Source organism: Typopeltis vanoorti, chromosome 24 (genome assembly GCF_054136105.1).
Source record: "Typopeltis vanoorti isolate ZY-2024b chromosome 24, IOZ_Tvanoo_1.0, whole genome shotgun sequence".
In the NCBI taxonomy this organism is placed as follows: domain Eukaryota; kingdom Metazoa; phylum Arthropoda; class Arachnida; order Uropygi; family Thelyphonidae; genus Typopeltis; species Typopeltis vanoorti.
Genome location: NC_143572.1, coordinates 14,122,251 through 14,142,447, shown reverse-complemented (window position 1 = coordinate 14,142,447; position 20,197 = coordinate 14,122,251). Strand labels below are relative to the sequence as shown.

Genomic DNA, 20,197 nt, shown 5'->3' with positions numbered 1-20,197 from the left:
AAATCCATGCCTCACAGAACCTTGCATATCCACTTCACCAACATCCATGGCCTCAACTCCAACCTCAATAGTTTCCACTATCCTCTGCAGTCCACCAAACTCCACCTACTCTTTTTAACAGAAACTCAAATCTCACCTTTCCCTAGCACAATCCACAACCTTCCAAACTACATGCTATTTAACTCCTTTTGACCCAAGGGTGGCATCTGCGCAGATGTCTCTTACTCCACTGGTATATACCCCAAAGCCTGGAAATTGGCCTATATTCAACCCATTCCTAAAAAGGGTGACAAATCACTGCCATCTAACTACTGCACTATCTCACTCACCTCAGTCCTATCTAAAGTGATGGAGAAAACCAATTCTCAACTCCTACTCTACCTTCAAGGTGTCTTCTTCCTCCAGGAGATCGACTACCATTTGTCTCCACCATGTCCTATTTTGCACCTCTCTGCTGCATTCCTCATATGAGAGATAGGTCCAATCTTCTATATTTTTCATCCACTCCAGCCTTTGTCTTCCTCTCCTTCTCTTTCCCTCAACAGTTCCTTCAAGAAGTTTCCTTTGTAGGGAGTTATATCTCAGAATATGTCCAAAATAGCTGACTTTTCTCTTTCTAATTTCTTTCATCAGGCTCCTGTTTACTCCTACCATCTCTAGTACCTCTTAATTTGTCTTTCCATGATATCCTCATAATTCTTCACAGCATCCACATTTCAAAGGCCTCCAGTTTTTTCACACTCAGATTGGAGAGTGTCCATGTTTCTACTCCATATAATAATGTGGACCATATGTAGCATTTGGAGATTCTTAGTCTTGTTTTCAGATGAAGTGAAGATACCCAGCTATTAAGCGACCACCAATACAGATTCTGTCAATGCCGATCAATAGGAGATCTACTCTCATATATCACCCATCTCTGGACAAATGCCATGGAGAAATTTGGCGAATCTCAAGTGGTTGCATTTGATATCTCTAAAGCCTTTGATTGGGTCTGGCACAAAGGCTTACTAATGTTATATCGATGTTTCTATATTTATGCTTAATTAGTTGTTTACTTAAATCTATCCTTTCTTACCTAAAACCTTATACAATCAAAATCCTACAGGCTGCTCTATTGCTAAATATTTATCTTTTGCAATTTATTCTCTTATTCTCTTACTTTTATCTTATTCTTATATCTAGGATTGTTTCCTTTTTAGATACTGGCAAATTTATATTTTGCTGCGCCAGCCAGTATCCTATAGCAGAAAAGATCCTTGCTCAGGGAGACAACACTAGAGTCTGAAGATTACTTGCACAATATCTTACTTTAACTGCCGTATAGATTTAGATTATCGCAGTCGTGACCTAAATCTATTATTATATTCACTCTCTAAATCCTTCCTGCCAAAATAGGTTCTATTTTTATAAGTGGTAAGTTGGAATCGTAATCAGGCATGACTCAGGTTCAGGTAAATATGACATGTTTATTGGAATATCTAAAACACAATACAAAATTCATACACTCAATTATGCTCAATACAAAATAAAACTCGAATTAAGAGGTTAACACTTTCTAAATTAATTAAATCTTATAAAGCATGCTAAACATAGTAACTGCATATTGGGATAGATAGCAAATGATATGAAGTTAAGCTAAATACCTTTCAGTAGTATTACTCACAAGAGAAAACTAACAAACATTCTAATGTTACTGAGATACTAAATTCTACTATTCTTATCGCATCAAGTTAATCCTATCACATATACAAAATTTACAAAAGATCTCTTCCAAACAATTCTTCCTACTCTCAAAGGAAGTTAACTTTCTAAATAGAGACTGTCCGCAGAGTTCTTTAGAATACAATTCTTAATTTCACATTCGTGAACAATCTTCTCTCTTCTAATGAACTTTCACACAAAATTAGAGTAATTGCACCTTATCGAGCTTTGCTGCACCACGCGTATGTCTGGATACTTCTCATCTATTGGCTGTCCATACGCCAACGTAGGGGTTAAGCTATCTTCATTCCTTCTGCCGAAAATGGACTCAAAATCTTTGCGTTTCAGGAACAACTTGATGGGACTTTTCAGCGACGGCTTGATTCTGCTAGGACTGGAACTTTTACCTTCAGCTTAGCATAGAATCCTACTTCATTTTTAGAACGCTCGCAGTCCGACATCTTATCACAGACTTCAACCCCCCCCTTTACACGAAACTGCCCGCCAACTTCTGAACCACCAAAACAGGAAAACATTACGACCAGAAAGAGTGTTCCGATACGAGCTCAACCCCTTATATTCTTCTATAGAACGCCCTCTTTTCTCAGTCCCCCTTTTGCACATGGCCCTTATCTTTTCATCCTTCGCTTTTACGACCCTGTTATATTTGGATTCACAGAATACATGGCAACATAATTTTCCGAGTAAGCTATAGCCGCTAGCGTTACGCTGTACACGTGTAGCTTTATGCCTTCCAGGAATTATTACTTAGCAAATTTTTTGCTGACTCACAGTAAATTTTACATAGCTTAAGTGAGGCTTAAATTTAAATCAGATTATCTCTCTTTTTAGACATACTTAAAAATGAAATCTTAATATAATCACATCAGCTTAAATATAAGGCACTTGAAATAAAGAATACAAATTTTACATAAAGTGAAGAAGTTTCACTTTTAATTACAGCTGATGTGCAGGTATTTCTCTATGTCAGCAAGTTTTATATGTTAGATTCCAAATGAATAATTTCTTTCCAAGATTCCTTCATTTAGGATCTAACAAAGGACCCCTCTTTTTATAAAAAAAAAGTTTTTCTAATTTTTTTATAAAAACTATTTTTGCTTCTCCCTCAATTCTCTGGGGATGAACCTTCCATTCTTTCTGGGCCATAGTACGTATCTTGGCTCATGAGACTGTATAGTTTCCTCATGACATGACTGAGTTTGCTCATTCTCATGATATATATTCGGTGCTTCTTTATATCTGAAGTGTTCGGGAAGATATTCCTTTGACTGGCTTTGCTCTTCTCTCTTGTTGCTCCGTCTCATGTACAGGGTTGCTCTGGGATGTGTTTTCATCATGTTCCCCTGACAGCCTCTGTTTTCTGTTGACTCCCCCCCCTTTCACTCAGATGTTTTCGAGGGAATTGCCTAGACAGACCAACCTACTTGATCTGCATCTGTACAATTTTAGGCGATCTGAGTGGACTACTAGGGTTCTTCCCTGACGCGTCGTCTTCTTTATCTTGTATGTCACAGGGGATAGTTTTTCTACAATTTCAAACGGCACTGTGGTGCTCCTTCCAAATTTCCCCCCCCTTTTTCCTCCCAGCGTTCTGCTCCAATAGGACTAAGTTTCCTAGTTTTAAGTCTTTGTGTTTTCTTAATTTATTTGCACAAGACCGGGCACGTTGGGAACACGCATTACTTGACTCGGCCATCACATCGTGTGCCAGCCTGTTTTCCTTGATGAGGTTGTTCAAGTACTCATCGATGTCTGGGAATCCAGTGCTCGCCTTTGAATTTCTGAAATCATTGGGAAAAGGGGGCTCGAATCCGTAGAGCACAACAGCAGGGGACTCCCTTGTTGCTGTATGGAGAGCGGTGCTACAAGCGAAAACAGTGTGCGCTAGATGTGAATCCCACTCCGAAAAGCACCCTTCTGCTAGTTTGGAAAGATTGAGCTTCAGAGTCCAATTCATCCTCCCGCACATCCCATTTCGGAGTGGGCTCCTAAAAGCCCTCAAAATGCTTGATTCGATACAGAGGAGAGCAATTAGACTGATAAATGACCCATCTCTTACCAACTCGTTCCCCCCACTTTCACATAGATGTTTGGTCTCTGTAATTTGTATATTCTATAAATATTTCCATGGGAAATGTTCATCTAAAACAGCATCAATAATTCTCCCACTCCATACTAAGCCCATTGGAACAAATACAGCTGCCAGCCAACATCCTTTCACAGTACACCTTGAAACTCACAGAACAAGTTTCTTTTCCTCCTCCTGCATCCCTGCTACTATTGCTGGACTGTGGAACAGGCTTTTAAATCAAATGTAAACAAGTTTCTCCTTTCCACTACCCATATACGGTACTAACATACTATAGCTTGATCAACCAACCTCTCATGTATGAGCCCAACATAAAAAAAATAAATAAATAAAAACCTTTAATGGGACAAGGATGCTATGAATCCCCAGGCAAAATACAGCAAATATACATAATGCAGAAATGAAAAGAAATATAGTAAATTATCTAGCGAGAGGAAAAATATATCAGGAATGTAAAGAAATGCCAATGTGGATTGGAACTTGGAATGTGAGAACAATATTGAGAGTATCTAGGAGTTAATGAACCTAGATGGAAGGGTAATGGCAACTGCTAGAGTGGAAGCCACAGAATCATCTATAGTGGAGGAGAGAAAGGACAAAATGTGTAGGCTTGTTACTAAGGAAAGATCAGAGAAAGTAAAAAATACTTATCACCTGAATGACAGAATACTGATGCCATCCCCAACAGCAACCCAGTGGATCTTGCTATAATTGAAGTATACATGCCAACAGCTAATTCAGAAGATCATGAGACAGAAGAGGCACATAAGGCAACTAGAGAACCAATAACATTAGTTAAAGAGGACAGCGAATGTGAAAAAACTGGATGATTTGGATCAGGCAGGAAGAATGTATGAGGAGAAAGATTGTTAGATTTCTGTAAACAACACAGTCTTATATAGTTGAAAACATGGTTTTTGAAGTACCAAAATGAAGACACTCTACACAGAAATTACCAGGAGATGTTACATGAAACCAGATTGATTACATACTAGTCAAGTAGATATAAAAAGTAACTCAAGTCAAGCTACAGCTATCCAGTAGATGAAATAGAAATTACCACACACTTGTTATTGCAAAATGTAAAATAAAACATACGAAATACATAGAATAAGGTGGAAGAAATGGAATATTGAACAACTGAAGACCTCAGATTTTATGAATTTAAAAAAGACAGATTGCAGAAGACTGTATTTGAGAAGAACAGTGAAAAAGATTTTGCAGTCATCGAAGAAATAACTAAAAGATCAGCACACAAAGTGTTAGGATGTACAAATTTACAAATGTGATACTTCAGTTAAGAGAGGAACGAAATAAAGCAAGGAAAAGAAGACTGTAGAAAGCAAGGAACAGTATCAAAGAGTAAGGAGCAAGATTAAAGAAGACTGCCATAAAGCACAGGAGAACTGGATAGAAGAAATATGTAATGAAGTTCAATATAAATTAAAAGCAGGAGTAACTGACAAGGTATATCAAATAATTGCTGCGTATAGTGTATACCTGTAATCTGAAAATTGTATCATTCATACCTGCAATCATAAAGTTGTATGAGATGAAAAAGGAAAAAATACTTACAGGTAACAAAGAGATAGAAGAAATATCTTGAGGACTTATACAATGGAGAAAATATGAACATGAAATTATTGAACCAGAATATATGAACAGTGAAATTATTGAACTAGATATGAAGTAGAAAAAAAAAAGAAAATCTTGGACCAGAGATGCTGGATGAAGAAATTAAAAGAACAATCGCTGAATTATCTAACTGTAAACTAGGAACAGATGAAAAATATCTGCTGAAATTTTAAGAAATTTGGGAAACACAACACAAGAAGCCTCATTTAAAGTGATTAGGATAATCTATCAAGAGGGATAGGATGTATTTGATTTTATGGTAATAATACCCAAAAAAGGGAATGCAACGGACATTAAAAATTATAGAATATTAAGTTTACTTAATTATGCTTCAAAGATCATGCTAAATATAGTGAGGCATAGAATAAAATCAAAAACGGAATGTTGTTTAGACGAAGATCAGTTTGAATTCCAAAATGGTCAAGGAACTAGAGAAATAAGTGAAGCTTCTCTAGTTCCTTTACTAGTAAATAAAGTAAAGTGAAGTGAAGTAAAGCTACACACATTGTGTTTACACATTTAGAAATGGCATTCAATAATGCACAATGGACAAGCTTTTTCAAATAATGAAGGAAATCGGAACAGACTGGAGAGATAGAGGACTAAGAAATTGTATACCAGCCAGAAAATAAAGATACAAATACAGGAAAATGAAGCAACTGTAGAAACAAAGAAAGGTATAAGACATTGTTCACTGTCAGAATGCAATGAAATTAATAAAAGGAATGAATGTGGTAACTGTAGATGGAGTGCAGATACATATGATACACTTTGCTGATGGTATAGCTGTATTAGCTGTGAATCAGCAGGATTTAAAACAGATTATCTAGGATGGATGATGTTTTATCTGATTATGGACTTAAATGCAGCAAAATCTAAAATAATGGTGGAAGGTTATCCTAAAATTATCCTAAGACAAACAAAACAATAATTAGAAGCAAGAATATCAAACAAGCAAAATGATGGAAAGTTGAGAAGATGCAACTTGCAGAGTCTGGTGGACAGGAGGAGGAGGAGGAGAGATATGATAGAGGCCTACAAGTTATTAAGGGGTTGTTATAGGATCAATGCTGGAGAGGTTCTACAGAATATAGTGGGAGAATCAGAGGTCATCCCTAGAAGCTGTATAAAGAGGGTGTGAAAAGCAGGTTTTTTTTTTTATTCAGAGTTGTGAATGATTGGAATGCCTTGCCTGAGAGTGCGGTGTCTGCAGAGAATTTGAGTGTGTTTAAAGCACAGTATGATGAGCTGTGTGTTTGATAAAAGGACCTCCTAGATGAGTCTTTAACTCCATGGGATCTTGGGTAATAATAATAATAAAATCCAAAGAAAATTTGTTAAGGCAAAAGAAGTATTAAAGAAAAAGAGATCATTTATTACAAGTAAGATAACTCAAGACATACAAAAAAGATTTATAAAAACATTTGTTTGGAGCATATTCTTATATGGTTATGGGAACTTGGACTATGACAGCAGATGACTGAAAAAAGCAATAAATTTGAGAGAAAGAAAAATTAACAAAGTCTTGCATTAAATAAAAGGGAGCCAAGTATTGGAAAAGATAAACCATAGATAGAAATATGAAATTCCTGGGACACATGGAGACATAATGAATGTGTTATGTGTATTAGAAAATAACATTGAAAAGAAGAAGAGAAAGGTCAAAAATATACATTCTTAGAGGTGTTTATTAACTGGAAGAGGTTATAAACTACTCAGAGGAAAGACAGAAATAGGATATCACCTAGAATGATGGTGATAATGATTACCTTTTGCCTATACTGGCAAGCTTATTCAAATTATCCTGCAAGCCTCTTGATCATCATGATTAATTATCATGTAACCCAGTTTTGCATCATTAGCAACAACTGAATATTTCTCTTCAAATCATTTCCTATATCATTTATGTATGAATTAAACGACAGAGGTCCAAGCACAGAGCCATTAGGAACACCACTAGTCACCTGCTTCCTCCTGGATTCTTAGATTCTGCTCCTCCAAATACTTTTTAGTATCTGTCCATCAGCCACCTTCATATCAGAGTTCCATGCTATATCATGTCAAATGTCTTTGTCAAAAGCATTTGACAGGATACAACAGTAGCATTGTATTATTGCGTAGCCATTCACTTTATTCATTTCAGTTGTCACACTATAATAAAAAAGTAAATTACTAAGGCATAACCAACCTTTCACAAAGTGATGCTGCTCCATGCAGAATACCATATTTCTTATCCATCCATTCCTGAATAGTCTCTGACCAACTTCTCCAATACTTTTATCACCACCCTGAGATACCGATTTGTCTATAGCTTGCAACCACAGCCTTAGATAATCCATTATGCAAAAGGAACTATTTTTGTCCAACTTCTAGTCACTTGCAGCACTGGTAAAGTCCCAATCCCTTTGGGACTTTACCAGTGCTGAGAATTTAAGTTAAACAGCCTAGCCAAAGATACATTGTCAATTCCTTTGTGCATTCTTGTATGCTAGCTGTTATGCCATTTCATCCCACAGCCATATTTGCATTAGGATTCTGCGATATTCTAAATGCTTCCAATTCATCAATTCAACCTCGATTCTCGCCTTAGTCACAACAATATCCTCACTTAGATGACAGACCCTTGCAAAGTGGCTACTCAGTAACTCAATTATTTTATCTGCTTCTGTCACCTCACTACCATCAGGACTTGTTATTCTTCCTTGCTCAGTTAATTTCTTCTCATAATCCAATTTTGCATTCCTTACCATGCAGGCCACATTTCTTGCCTCAGCCCTGTGATGCTCGTGAGCTCACTGATTACCTTTCTCCTTATATACCACCACCACCATGACAATTTTTTTTTTGTTTGTTTGAAGCTCCTGCTTAATGATACTACCCATCCCTCTAACTCCTAATTTATCCTTCTGACCTTGGATATACAGTTTGATACTGCTTTCTTTAGATACCCTTCAGCACCTCTTATGCACTATTGGCATCCTTCCCTTGCAAAATCTCATGCCATGGCATTGTTTCAAGCTGTCTTCTAAGCTTATCATAATTACCTGCCCTGCAGTTCTGCATGTACCTTAACTGAAAGAAACATGCAGTTCTGCATGTTTCTTAACTGAAATTTTCATGTTTTGCAATCTCCCAAGTCAAGATTGAATGATCATTCTTCTCAATTGAAAGCAATGTGGCTACCTTGGTTATGGATAAATCTGCTCCTGTGACCAGATCCAATATTCTCAAACCTAGTCTCCCCCATCAAATACTGCTTCAAGTAATTATCTTTCAGATGCATAAATTCCATTTCCTTCCAGCGATGTGCACGTTCACCATCCCAATCTATGTCTCTGCAGTTGTGCTAATTTTCTAATGCATATCTTCCAAATCATCCCGTGGCACCTACAACAGCAATCAACTGTATAGTTTGTCTGATTGGTCTTTATCTCACACCAGATTACCTCCAATGAACTGCCATCCACATACACCTGTCTCTATTCTTTTTTTTTTTTTTTTGGCTGCAATTCATCTATCATCACCACTATCCCTGCTCCCATTCTATCATTTCTATTCTGAAAATACTATACCATTCACATTCTATCCCTCTTTAACTGCATCATCTTCTGACAGTCAAGTTGGCAGATAATGGCGATGTTGCATTATCCAATGAAAAAAAATTCTTTAATTCCTGACTTCTTGTATTAGTACTAACTAAATGATAGCATCCCTTTTAGGCCCACCTTTACACCTTATGTTGACTACTCCTTTTTACTGTTGCTTGAGAGAAAGTATTCCACATTTCTTGATTATTCTCACCCTCACTTGCCTCATGAATGCCTGCACCTACCCTAATAGTGTTAGTTTTTTCAGTGAAGTAAGTTCTCTGTAAATAAAATAAGTTCTCTCTAGACACCAATTCTGAATCCATTTAAGTACAGCACCAGCCAAAACAATCAACTCTTTCTCCTTACTTTTTTTTTTGCATCCTAACAGCTTCACTGATATCAATTTTCACACCAGGAATAAAAGATTTAGCCACACTTTCATTAAGTGCTCCTCTTATCGTGGAATAAAAATTTTTCTCCTTACCCTCTTTCTATCATTTATTCATACATTCTTGTCTCTTACCTCACACTTCTTGCTTTTTTCTCTTTTCAACTATTCCAATTTCTGCAAGCTTCAGAAATGGTGGAGTGAAATCTAGAACTAAGATAGATAATTTATTGACTAAAATTAATTATTTACATGGCAATATTTTGCCATATAAATAATTAATCTGACAATATTCATCTTCCTGAGAAATTGAGAACTGCCAGGATTCCTCTCTCTCTCTCTCTCCCCCAACCCTTCCCAGCTGTCTACAGTATCCTCTACCAGTGTGGAACTCATTATTTCAGACAAACTGGATGGAGTACCTTGGTCATAAAAAATAACCTAAAATAGCATAACATGCATTATCACACAAGTATTATCAGAGTCACTTTAATAGCACACAGTCAGTGAAAAAAGGGGATGAAATGACTTCAAGAACAATCATATGCATGGAAGGTGACAGTGGCTCTCCCTGGTAATTTCTGTTATTAATACTGACAGGAAAATAGGGTGGTGTAATGTAATCAGTTAACCAAGCCTGTAGAACTTGGCTAACTGATTCCAGGGCTGTTTCCAGGAACAGTCTCTCTGATTTAAACTGGGATTTGTGAAGTAATCTAGCTTTTTTTTTTTTTATCTGATAAAATTATTTCCAGTTTTATTTGTTCTGGAAAGTTCAACATGAATCACAGCAACAGTACAAAAATTTATGAGGGCAACTAGTGGAGTGTGTCAAGACCACTACTGTTTAATTTGTATATCAATGATATACAGGTGAATGACTTATGGGGAGATATTCAGTTGTTAACCGATGAAAAACTGGAAATGGCAATAACCAATAAAGGTAATGTAGATATCCTGCAAGGTGATTGAAATAAATTGGCAGTAAGGAGGAAGGATAATCGTTGTCAATTTAATGTTGCAAAATGTAAGGTTGTGCATTTTGGGAGATGAAAAGATTACATATTGTGTATTACACTAACAGTGCTGACTTAGACGAAATTTATAGGTCTAGGGAAATTGGGATGATGGTGAACAGAGCTGAAGTTCAGAGGGCATATTACAAAAGTTGGCAAATAGCTCAAAAGATTGCATGGATGATGATGAACACACTGACAAGTAAAGAAAAAGAGGTAGTTATCTCTCTTTGTAAGGCTATGATACAGAATATATTGAATATTGTGCACAGAACTGGTCATCACTTGGGCATCTTGCAGATAGAGATGAGTAACCAAGCTGGGGATAGGTCTTGGAATGCTCACTATGAGGACTGTTTGAAGAGGGTGCAGGTTGCATAATTTAGTTCACAGAAAGAAAAGAGATGACATTTATAAATTACTAATGGAGATACCCTTATAAAAGTAATAATAAAACCTGAGTTTCTAGGCAGGGAGGGAGAGGCTGCTTGACTGCACAAGATCAACTAATTCAGGAACTAGCTGAAAATGTTCCTCTACCCAACAATCACAAATAAACTATAATGGTGTTTCTTCTGAAAGGCAAGTATTATGGAAACAAAAGCATTGTAACAAAACTACACGTGTACAATTAGTTTGCATTTTTTCATTAAAGGTTTTACTTTGGTTTGTTGCAAACCATGTTCTGAATCTCACTGTGCATTTTTTTGATTTCTGCACTCATTCCAAAGAATCTTACTACTGTGCAAGTGATTAGGCGTGAAGGTGCACATCTGATGAATGACTTTCGGGGAAAGATATTTATTTCTAAAGAATTCATATCTCCTTAGAAATCCTTTTTCATGTCAAACTCAATCACTTCATGCAAACAACTAACCAACAAAATGATTAACTATTCTTCTTTTTATGTCTCATAATTCACTAACAGTAACCCCCCCCCCATACAGTGCCATTACTCTACATTTGTTCAAATACAGTTAGAATTAGAGGAATTTCACAGATTTCAATACTAATACTAGCTTATGGAGACCATAAGCTAGTATTAGCAAACCTAAGAATAAAGTTAAAATCTGGAAGCACTTTTAGAGTCAAAAGGAGATTGAATGTAAAAAAACTACAAGACAACAATATTCTAAGAAAATATCAACTAGAACTAGATAAAAACCTGAAGGAACTACCAAAACAGAATATAAACGTTTGCATAATCTTTTTGGAAACACCAGGAGAGATAAAAAATGTGCTACTAGTGACAATGACCTTACCATGAATATAAAAATATTTAAACATGAATTTTGTCTGAGAAACAGTTTTATGACTGGAACACATATCAATTATATCATTATATAATTGATATAATGGATCATTATATCAATTGTGGTCAACTCAAGATTCTGCAACAAGAACTAGCATGCTATGAATGGTTCATCATTGGTATACGTGAAACAAGATGGCTAGAATGTGGAGAATTAACAGCAGAGGAAGGAAATGTTTTTCTTTACTCAGATATTACAAGAGGGCAAGAAGGAGGTGGTTTTTGATCCAAAAGAATATTTAGCACTGTATCATAGTCTATAAATCTGTGAATAGTAGACGCAGTAATAACATTAAAGAGTAAACCATAAATACAGTATATCTATACACAAGTATATATGCACCAACAACCTCACATGATGATCAGAAAGTGGATCTCTTTTATGACTAAATCAATAATATTTTGATCTGTGTAACAGCAAAGAAAGATTTTCTAATAGTACAAGATTGGAATGCAATATCAGAATAGATATATGAGGGAAATTTTCTCCCCTCTGTCAGCCCTTTTGGATTAGGAGAAACAAATGATAAGGGTATGAAACTGATAGAATTTACTTTACAGAATGATCTCATCATAACTAACACACTTTTCCCACATAAAAGGTCACAAAAATGTACCTGGATCTCTCCAAATGGAAGAACACTCAAAACCTAATCGATTATATACTTATAAAAACTATATAAACTCAGCGCAAACTAATCTTTCCCAGGTGCATTAGAAATTATCATAATTTAGTTATAGCAACATTTATATTGAAATTTGGATTCTGAACATGAAAAAAATAAAAAGACAAAAGTTTAACCTTACACAACTCAAATCAAATATCACTATAGAACTGTTTAAAACAAATCTTGCTTCTCCTCTTACTGAAATTCCTGCTAGGACAGTCACTGAAGCAGCTGAAAATATCCTAGGAAGAGACGTATTAACAGACTTTGGTTCACACAAGGAATAATAGAGCTTTATGATCAGCAGAGAAGATTACAGCCAATTCGGCAATTGGGAACAACAATGAATGGTATAATTATCTGAAATAGAGATTAAAAAGGAGGTAAAGTTTGCAAAAAATACTGTAAATCATTATCTGAAGAATGCAAAGAAATTGAGGATAACCTTCCTAATAATAACCATACAACAGCATATCCCAAATAATTAAGAAATTAACAAAGCTTTTTGTCTGTAAGAACTGGATAATTGAGGATGAGGATGGAGCAAATTATTATTACGTGACACCCCCAAAGAGTCCACCAGTGCAGAATGGAACTCCACTCTGCTACACAGATCTAACAGTCTCATTTGCTACTTAATACTCCTACTACACACAACTACCATCAATGCCATCTACTGCCCATCACCAACAATATGTTTTGTCTGCATATTGCATATATTCTGAAAGCTGATTTACCTATACATGGAATGAAAAACCCAAGTTTCCAGTTGAAAAAACCCTGCTGCCTCCGTATGAGATCAGCTAACTCATCTTCATATGAAAAAGCCCATATAAATATGCCTCTCGTAATTACGGGAATCGAACTTAGGTCCTTTCCAATTAAAGGGTGCAATATACCATCGTTCTTCCAATATTACTGATCATGAAAAAATATTGAAAAGATGATATGATAAAGTAAACTATTCAAATATGATGATAGCATGGACCAACAAAATTTAAAGGGAATTGTTCCCAATGTTAACTGAGAACACTGATAATCCTATACTTAGAGAAGTAGAAAGAGCCATCTTAAGATCAAAATTAGGAAAAACAGCAGGAATTAACAATATCCCATCAGAACTTAATGAAGGGAGAGAACCTACTGTTACCGTACTCACGATTTTCCACCAGGTGGGGAACACTGAGATCTGACCAAAAGATTGGTGCAGAATTATCCTCATTCCCATTTCAAAAAAGGAAAGAAAAAAAAGTGCAACAATTTTAGGACAATTAGCCTCATCACCCACTTGAGTAAAATATATTTGGACAGCTTACTCTCAAGCATTAAAGCAAAAATGAAGTCTAATTTTTCTGACTTCCGATTTAGAATTTAGATTTAGAAAGAAAGGGAGTACAAAACTGACCATATATTTATGCTCCACATCATTGGAGAAAAATACATAAAACATAATAAAATAATAGACCATAATTTTATTGACCTACAGCAAGCCTCCCTTTGGAAAATTCTGCAACATTATGGAATAGCAAAATAATAAGACTTACTGAATTCCTGTACTCATCTTGAAATATCATCATTTCGGAAGATGAGGAAATTACAGCACTCCCTTTCCAACGGAGTGTGGAGTGAAACAGGAGTGCAAATCATCACCAATATTATTTAACTGCTTACTCAAATATGTTGTAAATGAAGCCCTGGAGAACTATGACATTGGAGTGATGGCAAAAGGAAGAAGAATAAACCATCTAAAGTTTGCTGATGATAATGATCTCCTAACAGAAAACAAATCAAATCTTCAGGAAATCTTAAGAAGACTCTTAAGAAAACTATGGCTTACCCAAAAGTATCCAAAAATCAAAAACAACGACAGATATCTGTGCTTCTGACCAAGAAGAAAGTGCTGTGGCAAAAATTGAAAAAAATCCTATTTAAGGATACATCCCACAAAAGTTGATCAGTTTAAATACCTAGGTAATATTTTTAATAAACATGGAAAATCAAGATAAGAAAATATTAGAACAAAAATTGCAAAAGAAACACTAGCACTCCAAAAACTAAAACCACTATGGACTGATAACAAGCTTATAATTACAAACAGATTATACCTTACTGACACACTAGTTAATTCACTACTTCTATATGAAAGTCAAACTTGGATTCTCCTAAAAGAAGATGAAAAGGGGTTGCTGGCATTTGAAATTAGACAAGTCTTAAAGATACATTTGCTGAACATGTCGGTGGGCAGTAGATGAAGACAGTTGTATAGTTATATAGTGCCTCCGTAGTGCAATTGTAAGAACAACGGTACATTGCACCCTTCGATTGGAATAGGCCTAAGTTCAATTCTCATCATGACGGGAGGAATCTTTATGTGGAATTTTTCAATCGAAGGTGAGTTAATTGATCTCATATGGAGGTAGCATGGTTTTTTCTCCTGGAAAATCAGGTTTTTCATCCCGCATACAGACAAATCAGCCCTTCAGAACACACCAATTTACAGACAAAAAATACTAGTTGTGGTGGGCAGTAGATGCCGTTGATGGAGATGATTGGTAGTAGAGGTTCGGTGTAGTGGTGGAGACAGTTGTATAGTGGGTGTTCTCCCGCGATGAGTCTTCAGACTCCTTGGAGGTGTCACGAATAATAATAATAATAATAATAATAATGTCAATTCTGAAGTAAGACAAAGATCAGGTCTTTTGCAGGTCCAAAAGATAACATCATAACAAGATTTGAAAGAAACAACTTACATACTTGGTCATATCAGCAGATCAAATGGTCTCCAAATGTAAGTCCTTCAAGAACTTATTTCAGGAACTCAAAAAAAATATCAAACCTAGAATAAACTGGTTAGACAATATAAAAAAATCGGATAGGTTCTTCACTCACAGAGCTGAAAGCAAAGTGTCAATCAAGGACTGAGTGGAAGAATTCTCTGAGGAATATTTATTGATATCTACTCTATGGTCTTTTGTGGACTATGGGAAGAAGATTTCATTGAAAGGGGAAAAAATAGAAAACAGAAACTTTTTGATCACCCATCATATGTACTGTAACCATGATTAATACCTCATTGTAAGTTTCATGTGAATACCAAACACAAAAATTGGCCTATAGTACATCAGTGTTAGTCTCATGGATAAGTGGGCTAAGGGTGAGATAATCCAGAAGCTTTCAATTAACAGGGTGGTAGTATCATATTGGGAAAAGAAATTCATCTACCACTCAAAGCTATTCGCAAAATGTCCATACCCATGGTTGAATGGAGAGCAGATACGTCAACCATAGATAAAAAAATGCTTTGTTTGACTAATACCGATATCTAGTCATGAGCATGAAATCAGTAATCAATGCATTTCTTCTGCTATCCAAAACACACACTGTAAGGTGCAGCAAATTTAATTAAATATCTTAATATTTATAAGCATTTGCTATAAAATTGCCTGAATTATAGAAAATTATCTATTTCTGTAATATTTATTTATAAAGATACTGCTTGCAAATTATTAGACAACTCTTAAAGATACCATATACTGAACATGTCGGTGGGCGGTAGATGAAGACAGGTGTATAGTTATATAGCGCCTTCGTAGTGTAATTGGAAGAACAACAGTACATTTTTGGTATTGAAAAACTGTCATTTTCTCAAGTATCAAATTTACTGAGAGATTATATTTTAAATACAGAATGATTAATAACTACTGAGCTACACTTCTACTTATGGAACTACAATGCCCGCAAATGAGAAAGAAGCAACTATACAAGAGAATCTCATGATAAAATGACATACAGATGGTAAATTTGAAAATTTATAATTTCTAACAAAATGAATGTAATGTACTTCCTGAGATTTTTTTTTAACAAGATTGAGATTTCATCAATTAAATGACTTCATGGGATTAGATATACAATTACATAAGGAAGACTACATAAAGAGAAATTCAGTTTCTGATGATCACAATAATAAATAATATCAAGGAGTCTTCTTACAGAAATTCAGTATATATTTTTCAGTTAGTCTGTGTGACATAATAATCCTAGAACAGTGAACAAAAACAAAAATTAAAATTTCAAGTCATGACTTAGATTTGTTAGTACATTGAACAGTGTTCTCCCCAGAAATATTTACTAGCCGGGGAATGAAGCATTAGCCGGGTACAAAAATTTTGAATGAATTCAGAAAGATCCTTTTTTATAAGAAGTTAAAACAGTAATTTTATTAGAAATTACTTCAAACAACGATAATATTTTATATAGTAATTATAATACACAAGACTAGGATTTTTCTTATTTTCTCATTAAATAATGAAACCTTGTAATGCTCGCAGCTTAAAATTCTATACATTAATTCTTCTCTTCTTCTTAGAAGCCCAGTTGTCAGCAGCTTTTTCGTAATTAAAATCTGTTGGATCTGGTCCCTCCAGTGAAATCAGCATCAGATTATTTAGAGTATTCTGACTGATGTGATTCCTCATACAGGTTTTTATCCTTTTTAATGCAGAGAAACCCCTTTCACATTCAGAAAAATTAATTTCACAAAGTGAATATCCGAAGCTTGCGAGATTGGCTCGCAATGCAAGAAATTGAGCTAGTCTCACGAGTATCGAGGCTCTCCGTTCCATTTCTCATCACTATTAATTAAAAAATATCTTAAATTATTTTCCCATTCTTGTTCATTATTTAGCCATGTCAATTCCCAACATTAATTAGCCGGTTTGCCCATTCAAAAGGTCCTGGGAGAACATAGCTGAATTTTCGATAACAAAACTGACTAGTACCATCAAATGGCATCTAGTTATTGTAATAACTAGATATAACCAGTCTTTTCAGTTTTGTTTTCTAGTGTTTACATTATAGCCACCAAATTTACGAGTGATTATCAGTATGGCAGTATTTATGCTTTATCTTTTTACTCTTTAGTACTGGAATATCAGCTCTATTAGTGATTATAAGTTGGGAAATACATTATGATTTCATCATAATGATATGTTGTTTCTTGTCATGGCTGACAAGAAACAACATATCAACTCCAAAGCTTTACACAGTATGTGATATCACATTCCAATGTGACAAGATCAAAAGATGAATATATATGCCAAACAGCAAACAAAAAATGAGGTTTATAAATATGTACTTAAAAATAATAAATGAATAATTTAAAAAAATTGCATGACATAAAACTTTTCAGCAGTAATTCTGACAACTATTTCTGCAGGGTTTTCCGAAAAAAGAAAAAAAAAAAGCAAACTTCCAGGATTTTGTCCGTGATTGGAGAAATTTTAAAAACTGTCAGTAAGGTAGAAAAACAGAGTATCTTTATATGTCAACTTACCTTTCAAAATGGGGAAAAAAAGTTCCACATGACCTTCACAAAATAGACTGATACAATCATCATCTACTGAATCAGGTGCAGCCATAGTACATATGCCAAACGCAAGCAAAATGGTAATCGAAAAAATAATTATAACAATTCACAATTTTTAATGTATTCTTGTTATAAATATAAATTCAGAATTTTGAAAAAAGTGTGTGCTTTTCATTTTTAAATAACTTTTGAGTAATAATTTTGACTTTTCCCAATGGTATTCAGAATGCATCATGTTATCTTTTTAGTTAAAGTTACTACGATATGACTGATATAGTCAAGTAATGCCAAACAACTATCATTGTGTAGCGAACTAGATCACAGAATATTTGTTCTCTTCGAGATATTCTCAAATTAATATTGCAGCTTAAAAAAAACATGTTCCCAAAATTCTTAACCCTGTAGTTCAAATAATGTTCAACATATGAAAGGATGATGGAAGCAAATCACAAGTAATATATTTAAGAAGGCGGATGGCTGTGATGAATGTGAAATGCCATACAAATCTTAAAAATACGGTCGTTAATCTACCACTTTTGAATGGTTTCAAGCAAACTTTCAGTTACAGAACTCAATTTGGCTAACAGAAGACATGTTCCGATGAATGTTTTGTGCTAGCAAATAATGATGCTGTTGCTAAACTTTCTTCCACATTTATTATTATTACTACTGTTATGTGACACTTCCACCTGTAGTTACAAATTCAGCCCTTATCACTCCAAATGGATTTTTTTTTTTTTTTTTTGGTGGTGGACATTTAAAAATTAAAACAACTTACTGATGTTTTATTCTAAATGATAATTATTAAAAATTAAGTTATGTTAAATCACACTGAAGTTGATGATATTATTATTATCTTTGCCACAATATTAAAAAACATAATCACATTTTTTCTTGCACCAAAACCAGCAATTTCTAATCAATAGAGCTATTCACTGGTGTAAGAAATAAAACTGTTTATACATTTTTGATGAAGTATACTTGAAAAATGTACAAACTGTTCACATTTTAATATAAATACTTCAAAACTGTAGTGTATATGGTATGCATTATACAATTAGGCCTAGCACTATTGCAAAACATTTTACATTTTGTTGTTTATTCAGTAGTGACATGCTAATACCTCGGGTTAATAATTCTCACTATTCTCAGGTGCTCCATCACTTACAATTAGATGCTACTGCAATTAACAGAAAACAAAATATCATAAATTACCTGACATCCCAGGCAGCAAACATTTCATTTCATACTCCCTATTGCACTTACTGTTATCTCATCACGTTACACGTAAAGTATAGCCAATTCCTCACTTATATGAATCTTTGTATCCGCAAAACTAGCCGGACTTTATCTTCTTAAAGGAAGAAAAATAAATGAAATCATACAGCAAATAAAGTTTGGCAAGTACTCTCCTTGAAGTTACATTAAAATGGACAACGTTTGTTATGAATTTAAGCAACTGATCTTGCTATAGCCATCACCACACTTATTATATAAACACAATCACAATTAAAAATCAGCATTTGCTACTAGTGTAAACATCGGGGAAAAAATACCTTTGACAGATCCATACTTTGTGGAATCAATTCTACTTAACAAAATTACAGCTACCACAAACACCTGTGTAGGCGCCATATTTATTACATGTATAAATATAAAATAACGAACGCTTGCGCACCTACATAGGAAATACAAGCACAAAATATTTACTCCTCTTTCAGGGTTAATTGTAGAAATCCGCGGGATATTTTCTAGAAAAGTATAGTTAGGGTACCAGAGCAATATTTTAATTTTAGGTATTCCAGTAATGATCAAGAAGGAAACTAAAACCGTAATACCGAATAAATATTTCTATTTCTTTCAGCTATCATTAAGCTTGCTATACAGTATTTTATTTCATACTATAGTAGCGATTAATCCAATTTGTGATATTTTATGTGTATTTATATTATTTACTTATCGACAATTTTTTATAATTCATTATATTATATTTGGGATGATTTGGATAGACTGGCAGTCTGGGCAAAGGAGAATGGATATCGGTTTAATGTGACAAAGTGTAAGATTATACATATTGGGGTGAAAAGATTACCTGCTGTATACCACATTAATCGAACTGTCCTCCAAAAAATTGACGAAGCCAGAGATTTGGGAGTGGATAGGGAGTTAAAGTTTATGGTTCACATAGCAAAAGTGGCTAAAGCAGCGCATCAGATTATTTGGTTAGTGTAGAATACTTTGACGATCAGAGACAAGCAGATTATTGTTCATCTTTATCGTGCCTTGATAAGACCCCATCTTGATGACCACGATCTGAGCGCCAGGGTTTCTTAGCAATGAGGAAGAGGTGGAGAGGATCCAGAGGCGAGGGCCGAAGATGGTAGCAGGTCTGTGGAATCAACCTTATGA

General features: G+C 34.9%; 1 protein-coding gene across 3 annotated transcripts in view; it reads right to left on the bottom strand.

Annotated features, from left to right (window-relative positions):
- The window catches only part of LOC150092935 (uncharacterized), a 192,724-nt gene extending 173,304 nt beyond the window's left edge, over positions 1-19,420 (bottom strand). Inside the window, exon 1 of one of the 3 annotated variants that reach the window (XM_090413390.1) lies at positions 19,345-19,420. The gene's annotated coding sequence lies outside the window, so the exon portion shown is untranslated. Of the gene's footprint in view, positions 1-19,003 lie in introns of all 3 variants that reach the window. The other 2 variants (XM_090413391.1, XM_090413389.1) reach the window with 2 other exon arrangements.
- Positions 19,421-20,197: the final 777 nt, after the last annotated feature.